The 24,183-nt window shown below is 44.0% G+C and overlaps 1 long non-coding RNA gene and 1 pseudogene across 2 annotated transcripts; one reads left to right on the top strand and one right to left on the bottom strand.

Moving 5' to 3' along the window:
• Window positions 1-6,094: 6,094 nt before the first annotated feature.
• Window positions 6,095-6,797, bottom strand: LOC311029494. Its single transcript, XR_014598886.1, has 3 exons — window positions 6,696-6,797; window positions 6,413-6,584; window positions 6,095-6,145 (listed from the first exon to the last, which is right to left on the bottom strand). It is a non-coding gene; the product is annotated as an uncharacterized lncRNA (long non-coding RNA).
• A 4,663-nt stretch (window positions 6,798-11,460) lies between these two features.
• Window positions 11,461-13,534, top strand: LOC311030250 (tripartite motif-containing protein 16-like; annotated as a pseudogene). Its single transcript has one exon. The product of its transcript is annotated as a tripartite motif-containing protein 16-like (transcript).
• Window positions 13,535-24,183: the final 10,649 nt, after the last annotated feature.

The following is a 24,183-nucleotide window of genomic DNA, read 5'->3' as shown; positions in this document are numbered from 1 at the left end:
CAGTCCTCCAATTCTTTGCCTTACTATATACAGACCACCCCATCACTCTAGCTCTTTATCAGTGAATTTTATGAACTTTTATCAATTATCCACACCTCTCATAGCAGGATTTTAATAACTGGTGATTTTAATCTACACGTTGATGTTACCTCGGCCCCGATATCCAGAGAGTTTTAAAATCTTTTAAGTTGTCTTGATTTTAAGCAGCACGTCGCTCAGCCAACTCACAACAGAGGACACACCCTGGACCTGGTCATAACCCATGGCCTGTCCATCGGTGTGTCCTCTGTTGTCGACCTGGCTGTGTCTGACCACTACTGTGTATTTTTTTAACATCACCAGTTTTAAATCAAATCAAATCAATTTATTTATAAAGCACATTTAAAAACAATCAAAGTTGACCAAAGTGCTGTACAGTTCAGTGAACACACAATTACAAACAAGGTACAAAATACAAAATAGCCATGGCTGGGACAGCCAGAATGAAAAATGGCACACACTTGAGACCATCAGGGACATTTAAAGGCCTGGGAAAACAAAACGGTTTTTAGATTTGCCTTAAAGGCAGCTGCAGAGGAGGAGCACCTCATTGAAATGGGTAGGCTGTTCCATAGCCTTGGGGCTGCAATGGCAAAGGCACGATCGCCCTTTCCTTGTAGCCTAGACCGGGGAACGGTCAGGAGCAGTTGATTCGAGGATCTAAGAATCCTTGGGTTGGAAAGGGGGGAGAGTAGGTCACAAATGTATTGGGGGGCCAAACAAATAAAATAACTTTAAACTCTGTCCTGCACTTGATGGGGAGCCAATGAAGGGATGCTAGTATGGGTGTTATGTGTTCTTGCCTCCTAGTTCCTGTTAGCAATCTGGCAGCAGAATTCTGAACCAACTGTAAGCGGGATAGAGATGACTGGCTAATACCTAAATAAAGTGAGTTGCAATAGTCCAGCCTAGAGGTAATCAGGGCGTTGGTAACTGTATTAAGGTCAGAGAGGGAGAGAATTGATTTAATTTTTGCAATGTTTCGTAGTTGGAAAAAACAACTTTTCACCACAGAGTTTATTTGTGTTGGGACCTCACTAGAAGGACTACACAATGCGGCCTACAAAAGCCTACACATGCGGCCAGGACAACAGGACAAAGGGGATTAAAAACTACACCGCCATTTTAGTTTCACATCTCACCCAGGTGAGAGATGCGACGCCACACAACTGGTGCCCTATTGGCTGACAATCTTCAGGGAACCCCGGGGGTCCCCTGGAGCGGCCTGAGCTTTAGAAACCGAAGCCGCCTGGAGAACGCTCTCTTACTCTTACTCTTACTCTGACTGCTACTCTGGCGTCTCTTCCTACAACCGGCGCAACACCACGTTGCAACGGGAGGCGACCCCTCCTGCAGCGCACCGCTGCAACAAGAGGAACCAAGCCGGTTCCTGCCGTCCAGCTACCAGACGCTGTCTGAAGTAAGCTGACTAAACCGCCAAGCCGCGATTATATCGCCGCTCGTGGAAGGAGGAAACACCAACTGTTTTCTTTATTTGAGTTTGATCAACGAGAGGAAACCCGCTCCGCTCTCGTCTGGACGAAGCCGACTCATCACGTCCCCCGCTGACGCCGGGGCCCACGAACTACCTAAGAGGCTATTGTTGTGGAAAAAATAGTAAGCTTGAATATTGAGCTTGAATATGGATATTAAGCTCAAACATACGAGGAGAGTTTATAAGTTGTATCAAAAACAGCGCTTTATTAGCACAAGTATCAAGAAAGCATATTCCGGCAGTTAAACGTGCACGGACCTAATAGTCAACTCAACATAGGGTTGAGTTCACTCAAAAAGGCGCTTACAAAGAGTGCGCAGTTCAATATATCCAAAACTCCACATGAGTCTGATTGGCTCAATCAATCGAAGCAGGCGGAGCGTAATTTTAGCATTGGCGCGGCCTGGTTGGAGCGCTGGGTATTTCCACCCACACTGGCTCATACGATTCGTCCTTCCAGGCGTTGTCATCTTATGTGTGTGTGTGCATGTTGTCGAGGTGCATCTCTCCCGGTGCCATCTCTGCTAGGCACTGTATCAGTTTGCTGGCCGCTAGCCCTCACCCTTGCTCTCCCTTGCTGATGTTGGTATGTGCGTGGGCGCGTGTGTGTATGTGTGAGATTCGGACGCCATCTCTCTTGTGTGTACTGTCTCCTACATTGTAGCATGCAGGTGCCGTGCCCTGACGCAGTTTCTAACCCTTACAGTAATTTTCCACTTATCTGAACATCCGAGTCTATGTGTAGTAATTTAAAGCTGCGTGATTAGCTTATGTATTTACATTTTTCTCCACACACAGTATATAGAAAAAGTAGGCTAATAGGTTATTACATTTTTCTTCCACACTATCAGTCTGGGCAGAGACATAAGTGATAGTGTAGGACATGCTTGTAATTCTTGTTAATGTGTTTTATGTTCTGATCGCGGACCGCCGAGTCCGTTTGTTCATGTGCTGCTGTATTTGAATGCTGATCGTGATCGCCGCTGGGTTGATTTCTGTAACAGTGTTTTCGACTAAACCTCAGCCATACTCGCGAGCCCGGTAAGCGTCTACTATCAGTTAAGAGACCGGTCCCGTTGAATGGGCGCCAGTTCATTCACGCGCCCGTGTGGTAGTAACACACCTCCCGAGCCTTAGAGTATTGCGCGCGCATTCTCTCTCTCTTTGTTTGTGTCCCGCTAACGCACATACACACATTCGCCGCCCGCACGTGTCCTAAGCCAGCTGTTTCCAGCTCCGGACGCTGAGGACATAGCTCCACCTCTCGCTCTCTCTCTCCCTCTCGCGATCCTGTCGGACGTCAGTCCTGAACGCTGTGAGGAATAGCTCCATCTGGTGGCCGCACATAGCCATCTCTCCCTCTCGCTCTCTCTCTCTCGACACACACGCACCCACACACACACGCACGCACGCACACACCCACGCACACACACACTCCACGTGTGTCTCTCCTTCTGTTTAGCTTAGTTTTGTGTGTTAGGTAGTTAGGTAATAAGGCTTTGTTAATTGCAGCAATTAATTACGAGATTTTACGTCAACAACTCAAAACCTACAATAATACAGTCAAAAAGGCACAAATTTCTCATTTCTCACAACTCATCACCATCAATAAAAACAACCCCCGGTTCCTCTTCTCCACTTTTGATATTTTAACAGGCACTAATTCTAATAAAGTTTTAAAGACACCCACAGATGATCTTTGTGAGAACTTTGCAGACCACTTCAGAACCAAAATCAAGGACATCAGATCCTGCCTTTTATCCCATCAAGTTTTAACTGTTAACACTGAACTGTTGTCCTTGCCTGAGGTAACACTGGAGAGTTTTGCCCTGGTTGATGCAAGGACACTTGGTCGAGTTTTCTCCCAAGTAAACCCAACAACCTGCCTTTTAGATCCCATTCCCACATCACTTTTAAAATCGTTTCATGGATTCTTTGAGGAAAGGTTTTTAAACATCATGAATTGCTCTCTTCAGATGGGTGTCTTCCCCAGCGCCTTTAAAACGGCGGTGGTGAAGCCCCTTCTGAAGAAGAGCAATTTAGATCCGAGTGTTTTTAATAACTACCGATCTGTATCCAACTTACCATTTTTAAGTAAAACTTTAGAAAAACTGGTTTTTAACCAAGTTAACGACTTTTTAAACAGAATTAACATTTTAGAGAAGCATCAGTCTGGTTTTAGGAAAAACCACAGTACCGAGTCAGCACTTTTAAAGATTTTAAACGACATCAGGTGGAATTTTGATAATAAAAAGCTCACAGTGTTGGTTCTACTGGATCTAAGCGCAGCTTTTGATACAGTAGACCATCACATTTTATTAAATAGGCTCAGACACCTGGTGGACTTCTCTGGTACTGTTCTTAACTGGTTTTGTTCTTATCTCACAGACCGATGCTTTTATGTAAGTATGGATACATGTTCCTCAGGAACCCATGAAATTGGATGTGGGGTTCCCCTTGGGGACATCATCAGGAGGCACGGCATCAGCTTCCATAGCTACGCTGATGATACACAACTGTACATCGCCGTGTCTCCTGATGACACAGGGCCAATTGACGCCCTTTTTAACTGCATTGTAGACATCAAGTCATGGATGGCAGTGAACTTCCTACAGCTCAACCAGGACAAGACTGAGGTTTTAGTTATAGGTCCTGAAGGCCAGAGAGAGAAACTTTTACCAAAACTACAAGATCTTAAACCAGCACAGTCAGTAAAAAATCTGGGCGTGATTTTTGATTCTGAGCTGAATTTGATCCCACATATCAAAAATATGACGAAAATAGGTTTTTATCATCTTAAGAACATAGCCAGAGTCCGCCCGTTTCTCTCCCAGGCCAGTACGGAGGTGCTAATGCATGGTTTTATTTCCTGTCATCTAGATTATTGTAATGCCCTGCTCTCTGGTCTTCCCAAAAAGAGTACTCTAAATCTCCAATTATTACAAAACTCAGCCGCACGCGTGCTGACGAGGACCAGAGGGCTGGAGCACATTACACCAGTTTTAAAATCACTGCATTGGCTCCCCGTCCGCTTCAGGATCGATTTTAAGGTTCTTTTACTAGTTTTTAAATGTCTTAACGGCCTTGCGCCCTCTTATTTAGCTGACCTGCTTTTACCATATCAACCCTCACGGACCCTGAGGTCCTCCGGCACCGGCCTTTTATCCATACCAAAACCCAGAACTAAAACCCATGGTGAGGCAGCATTTAGTCACTACAGCCCCCACCTGTGGAACAGCCTGCCAGAGAGCCTCAGGACCGCAGAGACAGTTGATATTTTTAAAGGCAGGTTAAAGACACATCTTTTTAATCAGGCTTTTAACTAGTATTTTAAATTCTTCTTACGTTCTTATGTGATTCTATCTTATTTGATATTTTTGCTTCTATCTTGTTTTTAAGATGATATTGATCTTAAATAATTTTAGTTGTTTTACTTATCATTGGTATTGTTTTATTTTATTATCTTATATATTTTTATCCTTTTAAGCTGGTCACTCTATTTACTTATTTTGTAATCCTATCTTATGCTTTTAGTTTTTAGCTTTAACTCCAGTGTTTCCTCAGAGGGGTCTTCCACACTGGGAGCTGTGTCTGGGCTGCTGCAGGGGGCGCTGTCCCTGGGTCCCTTCGGCTCGGCTGACTGTTGTCTGTCGGGGTCGGGGGGCCTGGGTACTGGTGCCCCCTGTGGCACAGCGTACAACTCCTCCCAGTGTGGATGGCCCCAAAGATAGCGTTTCCTCAATCATCAGTGTCATGCCATGTCTCCCTATTGTCAGTAGTGAGACTGTGCAGGTGTGTGTGTATGTTGGTGTGTGTGCGTGTGCGTGTGTGTAGTATGGAGGGCGGGAGGGAGGGGTTTTATTTGTAGTTGTTTTTTCTATTTTCTTCACTTTGTGTTACATGTTTATGTAGGAAAAGTGCTCTATAAATAAAGTAAAGTTGAAGTTGAAGTTGAGAAGTTGTTGGCAGTTCACTTAAAGATTCAAACTCAAATGTCTTTGTGTGGCCACTTCCTGGTTAGTATGGACCAGTTCTTCATGGTTCTTATGAACAGTCTGTAGGTGCTTTCTGAAGTCATTGTATGTACAAAAAGATGAAGGACATCCTTGCTCTCCACATTTCAAACGTACGTTTTTAGCTGGATATAGTCCATGCTGGCATTTTAAATGTTGACAAAGAACTGAACAATTGTTGTGGTGCTTTTCAGAAAACAAAGCATGTGAACACACTCAGACAGTTGTTTCCACTGTGCTCTGACCTTTGTGAACTGGTGACATTTGAATGGTCTTTGGCCTTCAGGTCCTTGACTCGTGGGGTTTCCTTTGTGGTTCCAACATCCATGTTGTACATCGTTCCTTCCTGTAGTTTGAATGACACATTATGCATAAACTTAGCATAACATACTAGATACACAGAAAGAATTATTCTTACAGTCCAATCTGCACCTCACACTTCTGACACGGTAGTACAAAGAGTTGATGGTGCATACCTTAATGAATCTGACAACATGATTGGCTGCCTGTGCTGAGCTCATCTTGGGAGTTTTGTTCTTTTGATGTAGGGGCAGGAGATGCAACAGCAACAGGAGAGCAGACATATCACTATCACAGCCTTGAAGACAAATATTTGAGACAGACAACAAAAGCATTGTAAACCATTATTTCTTGCTTACTATGGATACCATTTACCATTTAACTAAAATGATTGTTTTTGTTGAAGAACAAAACTCAACTTCATATTGGTCATTATTAAAATGACTATAGAGATCAATTCATTTCTTTCAGGACCACAAATTTAGCTTGGGATGACTGTTGCATATTGGATTTATTGAAATGGGTAACAGATTGTATGTTGGAGACAGAAAAACTTCATATTTACCGTCGTCATTCTCGACCTCAAGATCAGAAGCAGCCAACAGCTCGTCAACATAAGGACTTGAGGGAAGACTCTGGCATTCTGTGATGACTCTGTGCTTGAAATCTGAAGACCACCTCGCAAGAAACCTTCCAGATACATGGTCCCCCAACATCATGGAAAAATGCTGTTCAATCTTTAAACAGAGGCACAATGTCCATATACAGCTTACTAAAATGCACTTTGCATTAGAAGGAGTCAGTTTTCAAATCATTTATCCTGAAAATAATAATCTACATATTCCTACCGGTCCGGCTGTATCAAGAAAACGAGGAAAGACGTCCAACACTGGAGCTGTTGCATCCTGGTCATGAACCAGCTTCTGTCTGTGGTCAAAGGTGGCTCTCATCTTCTGTCTAACCACACACACATTTGTCCGTTGAGTGTCTCATTATGGAGAGAGCCTCCATGCACTCCTCACCAAGGAGCTGATCACCAGTTAACAGAGATGCTCGTTGGGTTGTCGGACTGTCCTGGAAATCAGGCCTGGAACACTCAAGGAAGCCATCATGGGTGTTGCGTTGGACTGTCTTGAGTCTCCATGCAAGAGAGCCAGTATTATCCTGAGGATCATAGTAGTGTTCCTGCATGCACACACATCAGATATACAGTAGCAGAGATTGCAGATACTCATTCTGATAATGTGGGCATTTTTGACCTGATTTCAGATCATCTCTTTCCTGTAGTGAAAAAAATACATGATGCCTACTCATACCATGGTGGCCCACTGGTAGATACAGACAGAAATGAAAGGCTTTACAAAACACTCACTGGGCAGTGTAAGGACACTACTTCAACTTAGGCTATGGCTTTAATCATTGTGTGGGGCATTGGGGCATAATATAAAGCATCACTTTATTGGTTTGTCATATCAGCAGAGATGTTAGTTTTGGGCCGATGGTGATATTTCATTTGAAAGTCATTATCAGCTGATATCAAGGATGTGCCAGTAATATTGTGCATCTCTTACATAAAGCAGAAACATGGCCTAATGAAATAAGTTCTACAACACATTTTGAACTTCAAAGGCACATTAAAACGTATGTATCCATATTTTGAGTAAGGATCTTGGAGATATGGAAAAAGGGTCACAATTCCAAGTGCATAACTGGCCCGGACATGCATTTCTGGAATCCTCCTTTAGGAACAAATGATTTATTAGATGTGTCCAGTCATGTATTCCTGTGCCATTATATTAAAAATGATTTCCGTCGTAGACTGAGTACCCATTAAGGACATGAAGTTCGTCTGCCTGTCAGCAAGCCCCTGAATCTCCTGGGTCAAGGTGAAGATGTGGCTCTTAATCCTCTGTGCATGTGCCTGCAGCACAGAGCCAGTGTCCGCTGGGTCCATTGTGGCCAGTTTGTTCTGTTACAGAACGTACAGAAGACGACCCAAATGCAGGACACAGACAGAAATGTTTATTCCAAAGAAGGGTTCGGTACACGGGTAATCAGTCCAGATAAGCAAACAAGTCCAAGGGGTAAGGCAGAGGCAGGGTCGGAGAAAACAGGCAAACATCCAGTAACAGAGAGATACACTAGGACACGAGGAATAAACGCTGGAACGATAGACAAACTAAAGGAACTGGCACCGAAGGTGAAGGGGACGAACTATTTAAGCACACAGGGAGGAGGGACAATGAGACACAGGTCAAACACATCAGGTGGGGCAGGTAATCACACAGGAGGGAAGGACACAGGAACAGGAAGTGACGGACCTAGAGCAGAGACAAAGGTGAGTACCAAAATAAAATACATCAAGCACAGGACAGAAACTAACAAAATAAGAGGGGAACACTTAGCTGGGGCGATGTGACCGTAACAGACCAAATGGTGAACTCAAGGCTTCAAAAGAGTAGTCCACGAACCAATGTTTGACATCACCATGACTACGTCCACGAACCAATGTTTGACATCACCATGACTACGTCCACTTCTATACAGTCTATGGTTCCATGACGTTTGGATGAAAGATGTTTCCCATGTTCCGTTTTGCCTGCTGTCTCTCCATGTTCCCAGTAGGTGGAGCGACTGATTGACTGGGCCGGCCCCGGTAGAAAAGCCTGCTGAACCAAGATGGCTCTCTCTCTCTCCCTCCCTCCCTCCCTCGCTGTGGCAGACGCTGGCTGGCTCGCTGTACTTAAATATTTCCTTTGTTAACTTTGGTCTGTTTTATTTGTACGTATTGTTGATCTTTAATTTGATGGTTTGAGCGGTTGCATATTTTTCATTTTTCTGTCAGCTGGTGCAGTAGCCGTGTCATATTTTCTTATGTCTCACGTTTTGATTCTCAGGAAGTTTGAATTGTCCGAGCTAAAAGTCAAATAAACAAATCCGTTTGTTTTCCCCAAAACTGTTTTGGTTGTGGCTTATCATGTTATTCGTTCACAAACTTTAATGTGGATTTGTTACAGGCAACATTTCTCAAAATATGTCAACAAGACAGAGCCGGGCTCGTCGACTACATTGTTCGGGGGGCCACTTTTTCAAAGAGCTGAGGGACCGGACAGTTCCCCTGACGCCCTCGACCCTTTTCTGGCTTCATGAATTCACAACTTTTACTCTTTAAAAGTCACAGTAAATATCTGTGTCAACGACCATGTCAGTGACATCAGAATGACAAGGCCTTGTGTCATGGTGAACAGATAAGACAGTCAAATTGCTTAGTCATGTTGTCAGTATAACAGTGTACTCTGGAGGGTGTTCTGATGTAAACTATGGCTAAAGTTCTGATGACAATTATTGTAAATTGTAAGTTACACCTTAGTGTATGTGGGAGATTGATTGCAAGAGACTGGACAAGATTCACATTAATGCTTTGACTGTTTGAACTGTCATTTGTTCTTACGTTATCGTTACTGCAAAAACCTGTGCAAAAACATGTGTCGCGTTACTTCATTGAAGGCAGAAAAAAACAAATGTTACGCTATATTAAACAGAGACGTGTCAAGCACTAGGACCAAGCAGAAAACGGCCGCTGAAGCTGAAGCCTGTGATTGGCCGTCCCCGCTGTCACTCCTTCTTGCTTGCACACCGGTCTGCTAGTCTGCGGTCAGGAGTCCTACAGGAGTCCGCTACTGTAAACTGCCTGGTTCACGTCAGCTAGAAGGATTGTAATATCAGAGGTTTCATTTACATCAACGTTTGAATCGGTGTCCGTGTGCGTATGTGCGTGTGTGCGTGTGTGTGTGTGTGTGTGTGTGTGTGTGTGTGTGTGTGTGTGTGTGTGTGTGTGTGTGTGTGTGTGTTTGGTAATTAGATGCAGCCAGGATGTCTAAAAAAAGAAAAGTGGACATAAGAGACTTCTTTAGAAGTCAAAGTGTAAGTTACTCAAAGAAATGCGTTACACCCATCCTGCAACACCTTCACTGGCTCCCAATAAAGCAGCATATCCACTTCAAGATCCTCCTCATCATCTACAAAGCTCTCAATAATCTGATCAATAAAATGTATTATTATTGTTATTATTACTAATGGATTAGCATTGGGTGATAATGTTTTCCTACATGATTTACAACCAGTAAAACCACAAAAGGGAACAGTAGCCTAGACTTAAAAGCAATAGAAAACTAGAAGGACTACTAGAAAACACAGTGAACTGTAGAGTTAGTTTTATTAAAAATACTTTTGTCCCCCCCACCTCTGAAATCAAAATTTCGTCCTTGCACACAACATTACATAAAAACATACGTACAGTATGTCTACTGTTTTTTCCCCCTAATTTACACTACAAGAGTAAATATATTTATTATTTTTTTCGTACATTGCTTAATTTAGTTTCCAGAGACGGCGCCGCAAAATCTTTCAAACTGAGTGTTGTCGATCTAAAATAAAGACAGATTCAGCAACTGAATAGCTTATTTCTCGCCTAAAATGTTTTCAGAAACACATTTCAGTGAACTATTTTCGTAAAATAAGAGGGAGGTGGGAGGCTGCGAGGGAGAACAATGGGGCTCGGAGGAGCACAGAGGGGAGGGGTGTGTGTGTGTGTGTGTGTGTGTGTGTGGGGGGGGGGGGGGGTTTCAACTTTTCAAATTGTAGAATACAGCTTTAACAGTAACAGGGTTAATCACTTTAGAGATGGAAAATGGTCCCACAAACCTGGAGGAAAGCTTCCTGGATTCCACAGAGGTAAGTTCTTAGTAGAAAGCCACACTTTCTGTCCTACCAGATAAGCAGGCCCTAGAGCAACGCCTGTCCGCTGCCACCTTATACTGGTCGGAGTGGCGCAGTAGAGAGCGTCTGGCAATGTCCCATGTACAGCAGCAACAGTGGACCAGGGCAAGGGCAGATGGGACATTGTCCTCCTTTTCCAGGGCGGGGAAGAGAGGAGGCTGATAGCCATAGACACAGTGAAACGGTGAGAACCCGGAGGAGGAGCTAGGGAGGGAAGGAGTCACGGAGGTCAAGATGGATGGATGGATGGATGGATGGACAGACAGACTGACAGACAGACAGACAGACAGACAGATAGATAGATAGATGAGGTCAGCAGGTCTAATGCTGCCGGATGTCCCCAGGACCAGACTCAAATCCAGGGGGGACCGAGCCTTTGTGGGGGCTGCACCAAGGCTCTGGATCAGCCTCGGGACATTAGATCTGCCCAGACCCTGGAGGTTTTTATGTCCTCATTGAAGACTCAGCTTTTCTCTCTGGCTTTTGATTCAAACTGAGCAAGACATCCTTTTATTGTATGTTTATGTGTTCTGTCTTATATTATTGCATGATGTCTACTGTTTTATTTATTGTCCAGAACAGCACTTGTCAACTGTTGGGTGTTTTAAACACGCTTTATAAATAAAGTTTGAGTTGAGTTTGAAGGCTCTGTTAGAAGTGAGGAAACAAAGTCAATGTGCCGCTCCTCTTCCTGGAATGAACCCCAGCTTGAGAACGCCTCCCTCCTCTCTCTGCTCACACACACACACACACACACACACACACACACACACACACACACACACACACACACACACACACACACACACACACACACACACACACACACACACACACACACACACACACTTCCTTGTTCCTCCCCTTCAGATCTACCGTGTGAGGATGAGTGTAACCAACATGGCGGTGAAGTGCAGCAGCTGACAGGCCACATTCACTGCACACACACATGTTGTTGAGATCAGACCTCAGACCAGTTTCACTTCTCACAAAGTGAAACTCAGACAGTCGTCGTCGCTGAGAGGTGAAATGGCGCAGAAAGGAGTTCAGCTGGACCGGGAGACCTTGTCTTGTTCCATCTGTCTGGATCTACTGAAGGATCCGGTGGCTCTTCACTGTGGACACAACTACTGCATGAAGTGTATTGGAAGCTTCTGGGATGAGAAGGAGATCCACAGCTGCCCTCAGTGTAGGCAGACCTTCATACCGAGGCCTGTCCTGCAGAAAAACACCATGTTGGCAGATCTGGTGGAGGAGCGGAAGAGGACTGGACTCCTAGCTGCTCCTGCTGGTCTCTGCTATGCTGGACCTGAAGATGTGGCCTGTGATTCCTGCACTGGGAGGAAACTGAAAGCCCTCATGTCCTGTCTGGTGTGTCTGGCCTCTTTCTGTGAGAAACACCTCCAGCCTCATCATGAATCAGCAGCATTTAAGAAACACCGGCTGGTGGAGCCCTCCAACAAGCTCCAGGAGAACATGTGCTCTCGTCATGATGAGGTGATGAAGATGTTCTGCCGTACTGATCAGCAGTCTATCTGTTATCTCTGCTCTGTGGAGGAACATAAAGGCCACGACACAGTCTCAGCTGCAGCAGAAAGGACCGAGAGGCAGAGAGAGCTGGAGGGGAGTCGACTAAACATCCAGCAGAGAATCCAGGACAGAGACAAAGATGTGAAGCTGCTCCACCAGGAGGTGGAGGCCATCAACCACTCTGCTGATAAAGCAGTGGAGGACAGTGAGGAGATGTTCACGGAGCTGATCCGTCTCATGGAGAGAAGACGCTCTGACGTGAAGCAGCAGGTCAGATCCCAGCAGGAAAGGGAAGTGAGTCGAGTCGGAGAGCTTCAGGAGAAGCTGCAGCAGGAGATCAGTGAGCTGAAGAGGAGAGACGCTGAGCTGGAGAAGCTCTCACACACAGAGGATCACAACCAGTTTCTACACGACTACCCGTCACTGTCACCACTCAGTGAGTCCACACACTCATCCAGCATCAACGCCCGTCCTCCTCGCCGCTACTTTGAGGACGTGACGGCGGCGCTGTCAGAAGTCAGAGATGGACTACAGGAAGTTCTGACACACACATGGACAAACGTCTCACTGGCAGTGACTGAAGTGGATGTTTTACTGCCACAACCAGAACCCAAGACCAGAGCTGGATTCTTGAAATATTCATGTGAAATCACACTGGATCCAAACACAGCAAACACACATCTGTTATTATCTGAGGGGAACAGAAAAGCAACATGGAGTCAAAACCAGCCTTATTCTAGTCACCCAGACAGATTCACTGGATGGTGGCAGGTCCTGAGTAGAGAAAGTGTGACTGGACGTTGTTACTGGGAGGTGTAGTTGGTCGAGTTGGTGTAGCAGTCGCATACAAGAGTATCAGCAGAGCAGGAGGAGGGAATCCATGTTGGTTTGGATACAATGATAAATCCTGGTCTTTAAATTGTTACAATAACAGTTATAACTTCAGGTACAACGATGTTCAAACTCCCGTCTCAGGTCCTCGGTCCTCCAGAGTAGGAGTGTTCCTGGATCACAGAGCAGGTATTCTGTCCTTCTACAGCATCTCTGAGACCATGACTCTCCTCCACAGAGTCCAGACCACGTTCACTGAGACCCTCTATGCTGGACTTAATGTTTATCATGAAAGTAGTGGTGAGATCTGTAAACTCAACTAGACAGAAATCATTTAAGAACTGAATGACTTCACCTTCCTCCTCCTCCTCCTCTCCCCCGCTCACCTCCCCCTCCTCCTCTCCCCCTCCTCCTCTCCTCCTCTCCCCCTCTCCTCCTCCTCTCCTCCTCCCCCTCCTCCTCTCCTCCTCTCCCCCTCCTCCTCTGCTTAGCGATGTACTTCTATGTTCTCCTCCTCCTCTCCTCCTCTCCTCCTCTCCTCCTCCTCTCCTCCTCCCCCTCCTCCTCTCCTCCTCTCCCCCTCCTCCTCTGCTTAGCGATGTACTTCTATGTTCTCCTCCACCCCTCCTCTCCTCCTCTCCCCCTCCTCCTCTCCTCCTCTCCCCCTCTCCTCCTCCCCTCCTCTCCTCCTCTCCTCCTCTCCCCCTCTCCTCCTCTCCTCCTCTCCTCCTCTCCTCCTCTCCCCCTCTCCTCCTCTCCTCCTCTCCTCCACCCCTCCTCTCCTCCTCTCCTCCTCTCCTCCTCCTCTCCTCCTCTGCTTAGTGATGTACTTCTATGTTCTCCCCCTCTCCTGCTCTCCCCCTCCTCCTCTGCTTAGCGATGTACTTCTATGTTCTCCTCCTCTCCTCCTCCTCTCCTCCTCTCCCCCTCCTCCTCTGCTTAGCGATGTACTTCTATGTTCTCCTCCTCTCCTCCTCCTCTCCTCCTCTCCCCCTCCTCCTCTGCTTAGCGATGTACTTCTATGTTCTCCTCCTCTGCGTGGCTCTTTGGTGGAAACCAGCAGACCTCCTTAATCCCAGCTGCTTTGTTTTCTTTCTCTACGTTAGTAAAGAAATCTAGAATCCCACGTAGAAAGTGATTGTGTGATGAAATCATTGATCCTTTAACAGACTTCACTGATGAGATCTGTGGACACACTGAAGCTTTCCATGATGAATAAAGCAGCGTGAACAAAGTGCTTCCTCCTCGTCTTCATTCCAGGGTGTCATACAAAGCTGCTGGAGAAGAAGCTGAGTTCAATCCTGACAAGAACACACATATTGTTCTTCTGGTTCTGGTTCTGTTGGTTTTCATGCAGAGGAACGTTCAGAATGAGGCCGTCGTGTTGGTTATCATAATAATAATAATAATAATAATAATAATAATAAATGGAAGTAGCAGAAAAAAAGCATCCGCACACTCAGATCTGAGCAAAAGTCCTTCTTCTAAAGGCAGCTTCCCCTCAGAGACCTTCTTCAAGTCTAGAACGGTAGCAAGACAATGTAGCAGCACAAAAGGTTCAAGGATCATCACTTGATGATGCCACGTAAAATGACGGAGCGGGGTCAGCGATGCTGAGGCACAGAGGTCACAGAGGTCACCAACTTTCTGCAGAGTCAATCACTACAGACCTCCAAACTTTATGTGGCCTTCAGATTAGCTCAAGAACAGTAGAGAGCTTCATGGATGGGTTCCATAAGGGGGGAGAATCTTTGGCTTCACAGCGATTCCATTAACGATTCAGTAGAAATGTTTATTTTTTTTATTAACGATTCGATTCTGTAACTTTTAACCAAAATTCTATATCCATGAAATAAACATCAATAATACGAGTGAGACTATCTGGATTTTTCTGAAAGGTGAAAAAATAAACCACATAATTACTTATTAAACATATTTATTCTATAAAAGTAGTTCTGCATAATATTTTATGCTGAATACAAAAATGTAATCAAACATTCCACTGATCCACTGATGACAATCATACGTGAATGTGCTCAGCTCTTGTTTCACTGTGTGCATCCATGCGTAAAGTGAGAAACACAGCTGATAATCCAGAAGGAAGTCACCCCATAAAAGGAAGTCACCCCATAAAAGGAAGTCACCCCATAAAAGGAAGTCACCCCATTAAATTCCAAGACTGCCTGCATCACAAATGACTCACCTTTCCAGTAGAGGTTTCTCCCCTCTCACTCTCTCTGCTCCTCTGCCCTGACTCTTACAGGTTTGATTATTATTAGTGTATTATTATTATTATTATTATTATTATTATTATTATTATTATTATTACCGTATTATCATCATCATTATTATTGTCATTATTATTATTATCCACATAATCATATGTGAATGAGCTGGTTCACGGTGTGCATCTGATGCTCCAGAAGGAAGTCACCCCAAAGATAATATGAAGAGTGCACACCTAACTCTACAAACAACCAGGACCTTCACATTGCATGTCGGACTAACTAGCTAGCTACTGTAGCAGAGTCCTTTTTGAGCTGAAATGTAACTTTTGACTGCAAAACAACAAAGGTAAGACGTGCACAGAGATATACAGCATGCATCTCATGCTGCCTCCTGTACAGGGGGCTCTCAGCTACAGAGTGTGCAAGCCAGGTTTTTTTTGTCAAACAGGTAGCATTTGGCAATGACGTGGGACTTTCTGCTGTTAGCTGGGGGGCTGCAGCTAACTTATTGTTACTATCAGCAGTGATGAATACTTACTCTCTTGAAACAATTCCGTATATCCATCACGTCACGTTCTTCTCCTAATGCTGCTCTAGTCGGTTCTGTGTGCTCCGCTCCCGGTACACACACTGCAGGTACCCAGGTACCGAGTGCAACCTAGGTTGCAGGGAAAACGTGGACTGGGCTTCAGTGATGTGGGCGTGTTCTATATGAACAAGTGGAATGGACTGGATAACGACGCACTGACTCTGACTCTCTACCGCTTCCACTATGAAGTGAAGGGAAACTAAGATTTATGATCACATTTAAGTTAATAATAACTGGTTCATTTATTTAAACTCATATTCTGGCCAGATTGCTGTTGTCCTCAATCTTGAAGTGACTCGGTTTGTTTTACGTTCCATATATTCATAATTAAAACTCTGTATCCGATCTGACAACGTGTTCATAGAGATGTAACATTTTTAAGCAGCTACTGAACAAAACAGCTTAAACTCATACTGTACGACACCCTCCAACAAATCCTGCATTATATCAACTGCAAAATGACCAGTGCACTGAAAATCCTGTCATGAACCAAGCACACAAGGGTTTAACCCCATAAACAAAAGGTAGAGCAGGATCTTCACTTAGTGCATTACAACGTTCAATATGAAGCTCTCTGGAGCGCAGACTAAGTCCTGGATCATCCTCAGAACAAACACATTGAATTTCTTCCTCATTTGTCAGACAGAAGCTACAAAAGTATGTTGCACTGAAAGATTCAACAAAGCCGAGCAAACTATTCAAAGCAAGATTATCTGCCGTGACTTGAATTACAGAGCCAAACACTGGTTCATCAATAAATGGGAGTTGATTCCTTCAGTTTCTAAAATGTTCAAATCGTCATTAAGAGGCTTTAATATTTCTTCAAAACCGTACGTCTTTAAATCCTGGGTGTAGAAAAGAGCTGCAAGATGTCTGTTCATTAGCACAGAGTTCACCTTGGCTGGGAGGTTTTTTAAAGGAAAATAAACACAACCAAGTTTGTGGATCCCCTTCTTAGAACCCAATGCATTAGCCATTTCTAAATCCTCCTAATAAAGTAACATTTGTAGAGCATGTCTATGTTGTGAAGAAAGAGGATGGTTTTGGAAATAAAACCCATCATTAATGTCTTTGTATGTCCCCTTTTTACAGTGTTTCTCTTGTAAGAAGCACTCTCTTGTCTCACTGTTTCTGAAAATGGATGTAGTGTACCTAAAATGGGTACATACATGAACTTGTCTGTTACAGGAACCTGACTATATGAGTTCTATGTCTACGTGTATCCACTCTCACGCCAAGGACAAATTCTTTACAATCAACTATTTCCCATTTTTCATCATAATATTTTTGGCTCTTCATCCGTGTTAAATTTGGAAAAGGGCTTGTCTAATGGATTTAAACAGTGCTCTACTTTCTTATACATTTCTGACTCCTTAGTTTCAGAGGGAAATGTTTGGAGAACTGCTTCTTGTGCTCGACCTTGAACATCACTAATAACTTCCTCCATGGAACCAACTATGGTTTGGATAGTGCTTTGAGAACAAGCAGAGGTTTGTAAGTGTGCAACAACTGAACCACATTCTTTCAAGAGAGTTCTGTGTAATTACAGGGGGAACCTGTAACATGTCCCCCAGGTCCATGCTCCTATGATTTCAGTTCCACCTCTGATCACCATACATACAACACCGGACTTGGACCTCATATTCACACCAACACTTCACCCATTCCCGTAATCATTACACACCACCACCACATCAGACACGACCACACCCACTCTGTGAACTTTCATCATCTCAGACCACTCACAGAACAATCCACCACTCCAGTCAACAAACCACCTGTCACCATAAACTTGGCACTTTTTAATGTTCGCTCTCTTTTAAATAGAACTTTTTTAATGAATGATGTGATTTTAGATAACAAGTTAGACTGTCTTCTTTTAACTGAGACATGGCTTGGCACTGACGCACCTGCTGTTCTCACCGAGGCTTCCCCACCAAATTTTAATTTGTTATTTTCTACTAGAGAGGGTAGAAGAGGAGGAGGCACGGCATCGATTATAGATAACTCATTGACCTCAAATGGAGTGTTTTTTAACAGTTACTCATCATTTGAGCACCATGCCTTTACTTTTAGCAGTCCTCCAATTCTTTGCCTTACTATATACAGACCACCCCATCACTCTAGCTCTTTATCAGTGAATTTTCTGAACTTTTATCAATTATCCACACCTCTCATAGCAGGATTTTAATAACTGGTGATTTTAATCTACACGTTGATGTTACCTCGGCCCCGATATCCAGAGAGTTTTAAAATCTTTTAAGTTGTCTTGATTTTAAGCAGCACGTCGCTCAGCCAACTCACAACAGAGGACACACCCTGGACCTGGTCATAACCCATGGCCTGTCCATCGGTGTGTCCTCTGTTGTCGACCTGGCTGTGTCTGACCACTACTGTGTATTTTTTTAACATCACCAGTTTTAAATCAAATCAAATCAAATCGATTTATTTATAAAGCACATTTAAAAACAACCAAAGTTGACCAAAGTGCTGTACAGTTCAGTGAACACAAAATTACAAACAAGGTACAAAATACAGAATAGCCATGGCTGGGACAGCCAGAATGAAAAATGACACACACTTGAGACCATCAGGGACATTTAAAGGCCTGGGAAAACAAAAAGGGTTTTAGATTTGCCTTAAAGGCAGCTGCAGAGGAGGAGCACCTCATTGAAATGGGTAGGCTGTTCCATAGCCTTGGGGCTGCAATGGCAAAGGCAGAGACTGTCCTCCTCGAGAAAACGACCACATAGGTCGTGTGTCAAGCACCGAATTACGACCATGTTACGTTTCAAAATAGCGCGCCCTCTAGCGGTCAAGTAAATATCGACACTCCGGTGTCTCAGATGAGACGTCACTGATGAACTTTGACCTTCTTCTCCAATCAAAAACAACGTACTAAGAGCCGGAAGAGTTTGAGTGCGACAGGTTTGTATATTTAATTTTATTTGCCGATGTTTTATATTAATATAATCGAGTACTTGCGATTCATATGTAGCTGAGTTTAGTTTGACGGTTTTAGATCAGGTCTGAATCATATTAAAGACATGATTTTACCAATAGAGTGGCCAGACGTCCTCTTTTTCCCGGACTTGTCCTCTTTTTAAGTCCGATCCGTCCGGTTTTTTTTGTTTGTTTTTTATAAATTCATGAAAATGTCCGGGTTTAATTTTTTTTCACGGGACCAATTGGCATGTGTTGAAATTATCTGACGTTTTGCACAGAATACTACTGTAATGTGTACTGCCGCCCCCCCGCGCGGACGATCGCCCCCCGTCAATCATCGGCAGAGACCCCCCCCCCCCCCCCCACACACACACACACACACACACACGTCGACAATAATAATAAAAACATATAATAATTCACTTTATATAAAATTGTAGCTATATGTTCATTTCTGTGGCAACAAATAGAATACATGGTTGCACGACTAATCTGAGTTCATCCGTTTGGTTCATGTTGTTTTTTTTCAGGTCTTCTGAACATTAATATACATAGTATATAAATAAACCAACGGTTCTTTTAAGAACCATAACACAACGGTTCTTTTAAGAACCAGTTTCTTATCTCTGGAAATGGCATCTGAGTCCTTCAGACAGTGGCTGGAGGCGGGGAAAGTGTTGGCAGATGAATTGGCAGCAAAAACAGTAATATTTTTCATATATTTTTCTCTATTATTGCACTTAATTTTCTCAGTAAAGGCAAATATCTTTTTTTTATTTTTTTTTTACTTTTAGCCATCAAAGAAAAGGAAACAGAAGGGGACTGGAGGCTCCAATGTTTCCTGGAGGACAAGGGACCAGGATGGGTCCATTGTACCAAAATCAATGCGGAAGAACCGATCTGGTCAGAAAAATATTACATTTATTATTATAAGTTGAAGCTGTTGGTCAGCAGTAATGTTTCTTACATTATTGCTTGCAGCTAAACCCACTGGTACTATGGAGGTGCAAGAAGGTGAGGCCTCGCAGATGGATGAAATTCCGCAAGAGGTCCCAAATCTTGGTATGCATATTTAAATCTGACAACTCAAATAAAGTCAACCTTAATCTTTGAATTTGAAAATATCCGAATAGGCCTCTGAATATTGAATGTACTGCAGCAGCCATGTAGGCTATATGATGCATTGGCTGTGGCAAAGCCATATAGACCTTTTTTGTTGACTTATGACTCTCTTTGGCATGTTTTTTTTTTATACTTTATCAATTTAGATCAACATCTCCAAACATTAAGAGACTTGTTGAGTTCAGTCACCGTCCCAGCATCAGCAGAAGTGGAGGAAACAACCAGCATGTCAGAGTGGACCAAGAGGCAGCTGACCACTGGGGAAAAATTCAAGGCTGCAGTGCCAGAGCTCCTGAGTTGCTTGCTGGCTGCAGAAGGTGTTCCCCAGCATTGCTGTCAGCAGTGCAAAACAGCCAATGCTGTGGTCCGGTGCTTGGACTGTGTTCCCTCAGGAGTTCAGTTTCTCTGTGCAGAATGTGACTCAATGGTTCATAAAAAACTCATCTTTCATGACAGAGAAATCATGATAGAGAGTTTTTACAAACATATTCCTCCCACATCATCAGTGAAAATGGATGAAAGAGGCCATTATGAACTGGTTGAACAAGGTGTGTTCAAAAGATTTTGCTTTCTGTTTTTTGTCTTTAGGTTTCGATAAAATGCACTACATAAACTTGAACTGTTAGTGTTTTATATTTTGACTATAGGTATTAATTTGTGAAATTTTCATTACTCCAGTATGTCTGCTGCCCATTCCTCCACCAACACAAATGTGCTCCTGTGGCCGAGACAAAGATTACACCGTCATGCCAGGAAAGCAGACTGTCTTGGTGACTATCAATGGTACCTTGTCACTTCCTTCTACTGTTTGTATCCCATCACAAGCCAATAATGGCTCAATATTATCACTTGGTCCTGTTTTGTACCTATAATGTGAAATGGTATACAGTGGGTACGGAAAGTATTCAGACCCCTTTAAATGTTTCACTCTTTGTTTCATTGCAGCCATTTGCTTAAATCAAAAAAGTTAATTTTATTTCTCATTAATGTACACTCAGCACCCCATCTTGACAGAAAAAAACTGAAATGTAGAAATTTTTGCAAATTCATTAAAAAAGAAAAACTGAAATATCACATGGTCATAAGTATTCAGACCCTTTGCTGTGACACTCATATTTAACTCACATGCTGTCCATTTCTTCTGATCCTCCTTGAGATGGTTCTGCTCCTTCATTGGAGTCCAGCTGTGTTTAATTGAACTGATTGGACTTGATTAGGAAAGGCACACACCTGTCTATATAAGACCTTACAGCTCACAGTGCATGTCAGGGCAAATGAGAATCATGAGGTCAAAGGAACTGCCCAAGGAGCTCAGAGACAGAATTGTGGCAAGGCACAGATCTGGCCAAGGTTCCAAAAGAATTTCTGCAGCACTCAAGGTTCCTAAGAGCACAGTGGCCTCCATAATCATTACATGTAGAGATGGGCAAATGAAGCCTCGTGAAGCTTTTGAGGCTTCTTCCTGATTGTACCGAAAAAAGATTCGAAGCTTCAAAGCTTCACAGAAAGACCCTACCAGTGACATCTAGTGGTCAGCTGCAGTTATAGCAGCAATGAACCTCCAAATGATTCACACATCATTGCTTCCAGTTCCAACACAAAAGCAATAAAGTCATTATTAAGCAGTTGTGTCTTCATTCTAAGAATCATTGTTCACACATACACAACAAAGTGTTACTATATAATGTCAATTGACTAATAAAATGTTAAATGTGTTGTCCTGTTACTACCTGTAATTACTTGAAACATGTGTTTTGGAGGTGTGACTGAGTTTGTGAGAAGTTTTGATGCAATTCAGTGGAAACCACTTGTGGTGGGACATCCCAGGATTTGGATCATAAACTGATTATCATTAAGAACATGATTGTGATGTAACACATAATATGAAAAGATTCAAATGCAACATTGTAGAGGTACTTTTGTGAATATGTGGGATTGTGCTTGTGCTACAGTGTCAAAATGAAGTGATTACGTGCATAAGGGAAATGTGCTTGGGGGATGTGTTGTTGTGTTGATGTTTATGCTTGTGCAACACTTTATTACAAGTTTTTATTTAAAAACAAAATCTGCTCAATGGTGCTTGGCTTCCAACGGCTTCTTCTCTGGCTGACGATCTCGCCAGCCTTCGAAAAGATCCTCTCACAGGGGACAGAGGATGCTGGTGTGCAAAGATACTGCATTGCTACTATAAAAAGGTGTGGGTAGGCAGCCTTTTGGAGGAGCCAATTCTTTAATGGGTCCTCTGTCCTGGGCAGCAGTTTGTCCTTCAGATATCTGGATTATCATTATCATTTCAGCAAGAGATGAATACAAAACAAAATAGAAAAAGTAAAAGTACATTTTGTTTACCTCTGGACCTCTGCAATTGCACTGGCGGTACAATTTGATGGACGTTGTGCATCCACGTGGCTGTCCAGTAGGTCCCAGAGGCTGTTGCTCTGGACAGGGGATGGACCCTCTGCAGGTGCCAGTGGCAGAGCCGGTGCAGGCATTACATTGGCACATTCTCTGGTGAGCCTTTCCACCGCTGCCTGACAGCTTGTTGTGCTGCAGAAGCCCACCTCTTTGAATCGGGGATCCAATAATGTTGCAAGTGTTAATGAAGTTACCTTTTCAAGCAAGGTTGGTGTTCATGTTGTGAACCAAGTTACTGGCTATGTGGTGTGTTACTGAAGCACACTGTCTTGAAGCTTGGTGCTTCAGCATCTTTACAATGGGGATCACCTTTGATCCAGACACCCTCCTCTCTGTGGACATCTCTTCAGTGGCCTGGTGGAAGGGAGAGAGGACTGAGATGCACTGATTGATTGTTTCATATTCCTCAGCAGAAAATGGCAGGAGGGGGGTGTTAAGACTGCTGAGGGCTGCACCCAGGGGCTCCCTCTGCTCGTACAGCCGCCGGAGCATTGAGAATGTGCTGTTCCAGCGGGTGTCCACCTCTTGCACAAGTTTGTGCTCTGGTCGGCCCATCTGTCGCTGTATTTCACAGAGCTTTTCTTTAGCTGTAGTGCTCGACTTGAAATGCCCCACGATTTTACGTGCCCTGGTGCGTATGTCATCCAGGTCAGATGTCTGTGACAATGACTTCTTCACCACCAGATTTAACATGTGGGCAAAGCAGTTAATGTGACGCACATTAAGTACATTGGCACAAGCAATCATATTTGGTGCCGCGTCTGTGACCAGACACCTCACTCTGGTTCTTATTCCCCATTCTGCCATAAGAGTGGCTTTGGCCTCTGCAATATTTGCTGCAGTGTGGGACCTGGGGAATTGCTTGACACCAAGCAGAACAGTTTTGAGCTGGACCTCTTCTGTGATGAAGTGCCCAGTCACTGCCAAGTAGGCATCCATGTTAATGGAGGTCCACATATCTGCTGTTAAACAGATAGTGGATGCCTTCGAAACTTCTGCTACGGCCTGGTCTTTGGTGATCTTATATTTGTCCTCCAACATCTGTTTCAGAGCCTTCCTTCCTGGGATCGTGTATGTCGGATCCAGGAGGTGGACAAAGGCCCTAAAGCCTTCATTCTCCACCACAGACAATGGCTGTGTGTCCATGTGACAGTGTGAGCCCTCATGTCACTAAAAGGACAGCCTTTCCAGACCTATGACTCCTGATGAGGGTGCACACTTGTAAGGAGGATATGAGCAACATCAAGGTCTCAAGAATGTCCTTAATTAAATCCACCTGCTTCCCAGTCACCACACAGGGGTAAGGTGACACACCTGAGACTGGTTGTGGCGGATTGAGTGGATGCCACCATCTCTAATTTTACTTTTGTTAAGGAAGTACAAAAGATATCAAGAGAACACTATACAAGACATTAAGAGAACTTTATAAGTTACATTATGTGTATGTAAAGTCGTGTTATTATGGTGTTTGTGCAATAATGATTTAAAGACAGGGATTGTCTGCAATCCCTTTTCCCCCCCTGTCAGTGGTCTGGCCCGTTTAGTGGGAGGGGCCAAGTGGTTAAAAGGGGGTGAGCTGAGGCTTGGTTCTCTCTATGCTGCTGGTCTGTTGAGGTGCAACAACTGTCTCTGAGGAGAATGTGTTGGTCTCTTCTGTCATTGTGCACGCTAAACCACTTGGGTGAATAAACTCTGTAAAACTTCAGCGTGTCTTGCCATCCATTTAATGTCAACCCGGCTCCAAGGCCTTACACTACCCATACCTGAGGTAGAGGTGTGACATTTGGTGGCAGTGGTGGGATGGCAAGCCGCAGGGTTTATGCAAAGAAGCCTGGCAGAGGGAGACGTGGTTTACGATCCCAAGTGGCAGAGGAGGTGGCAATGACAGAGGAGACT

The sequence above is a fragment of the Eutrigla gurnardus genome, assembly GCF_963514095.1.
Source record: "Eutrigla gurnardus genome assembly, chromosome: 19".
NCBI classification, from domain to species: domain Eukaryota; kingdom Metazoa; phylum Chordata; class Actinopteri; order Perciformes; family Triglidae; genus Eutrigla; species Eutrigla gurnardus.
This window is presented reverse-complemented; position numbering and strand designations above follow the sequence as displayed.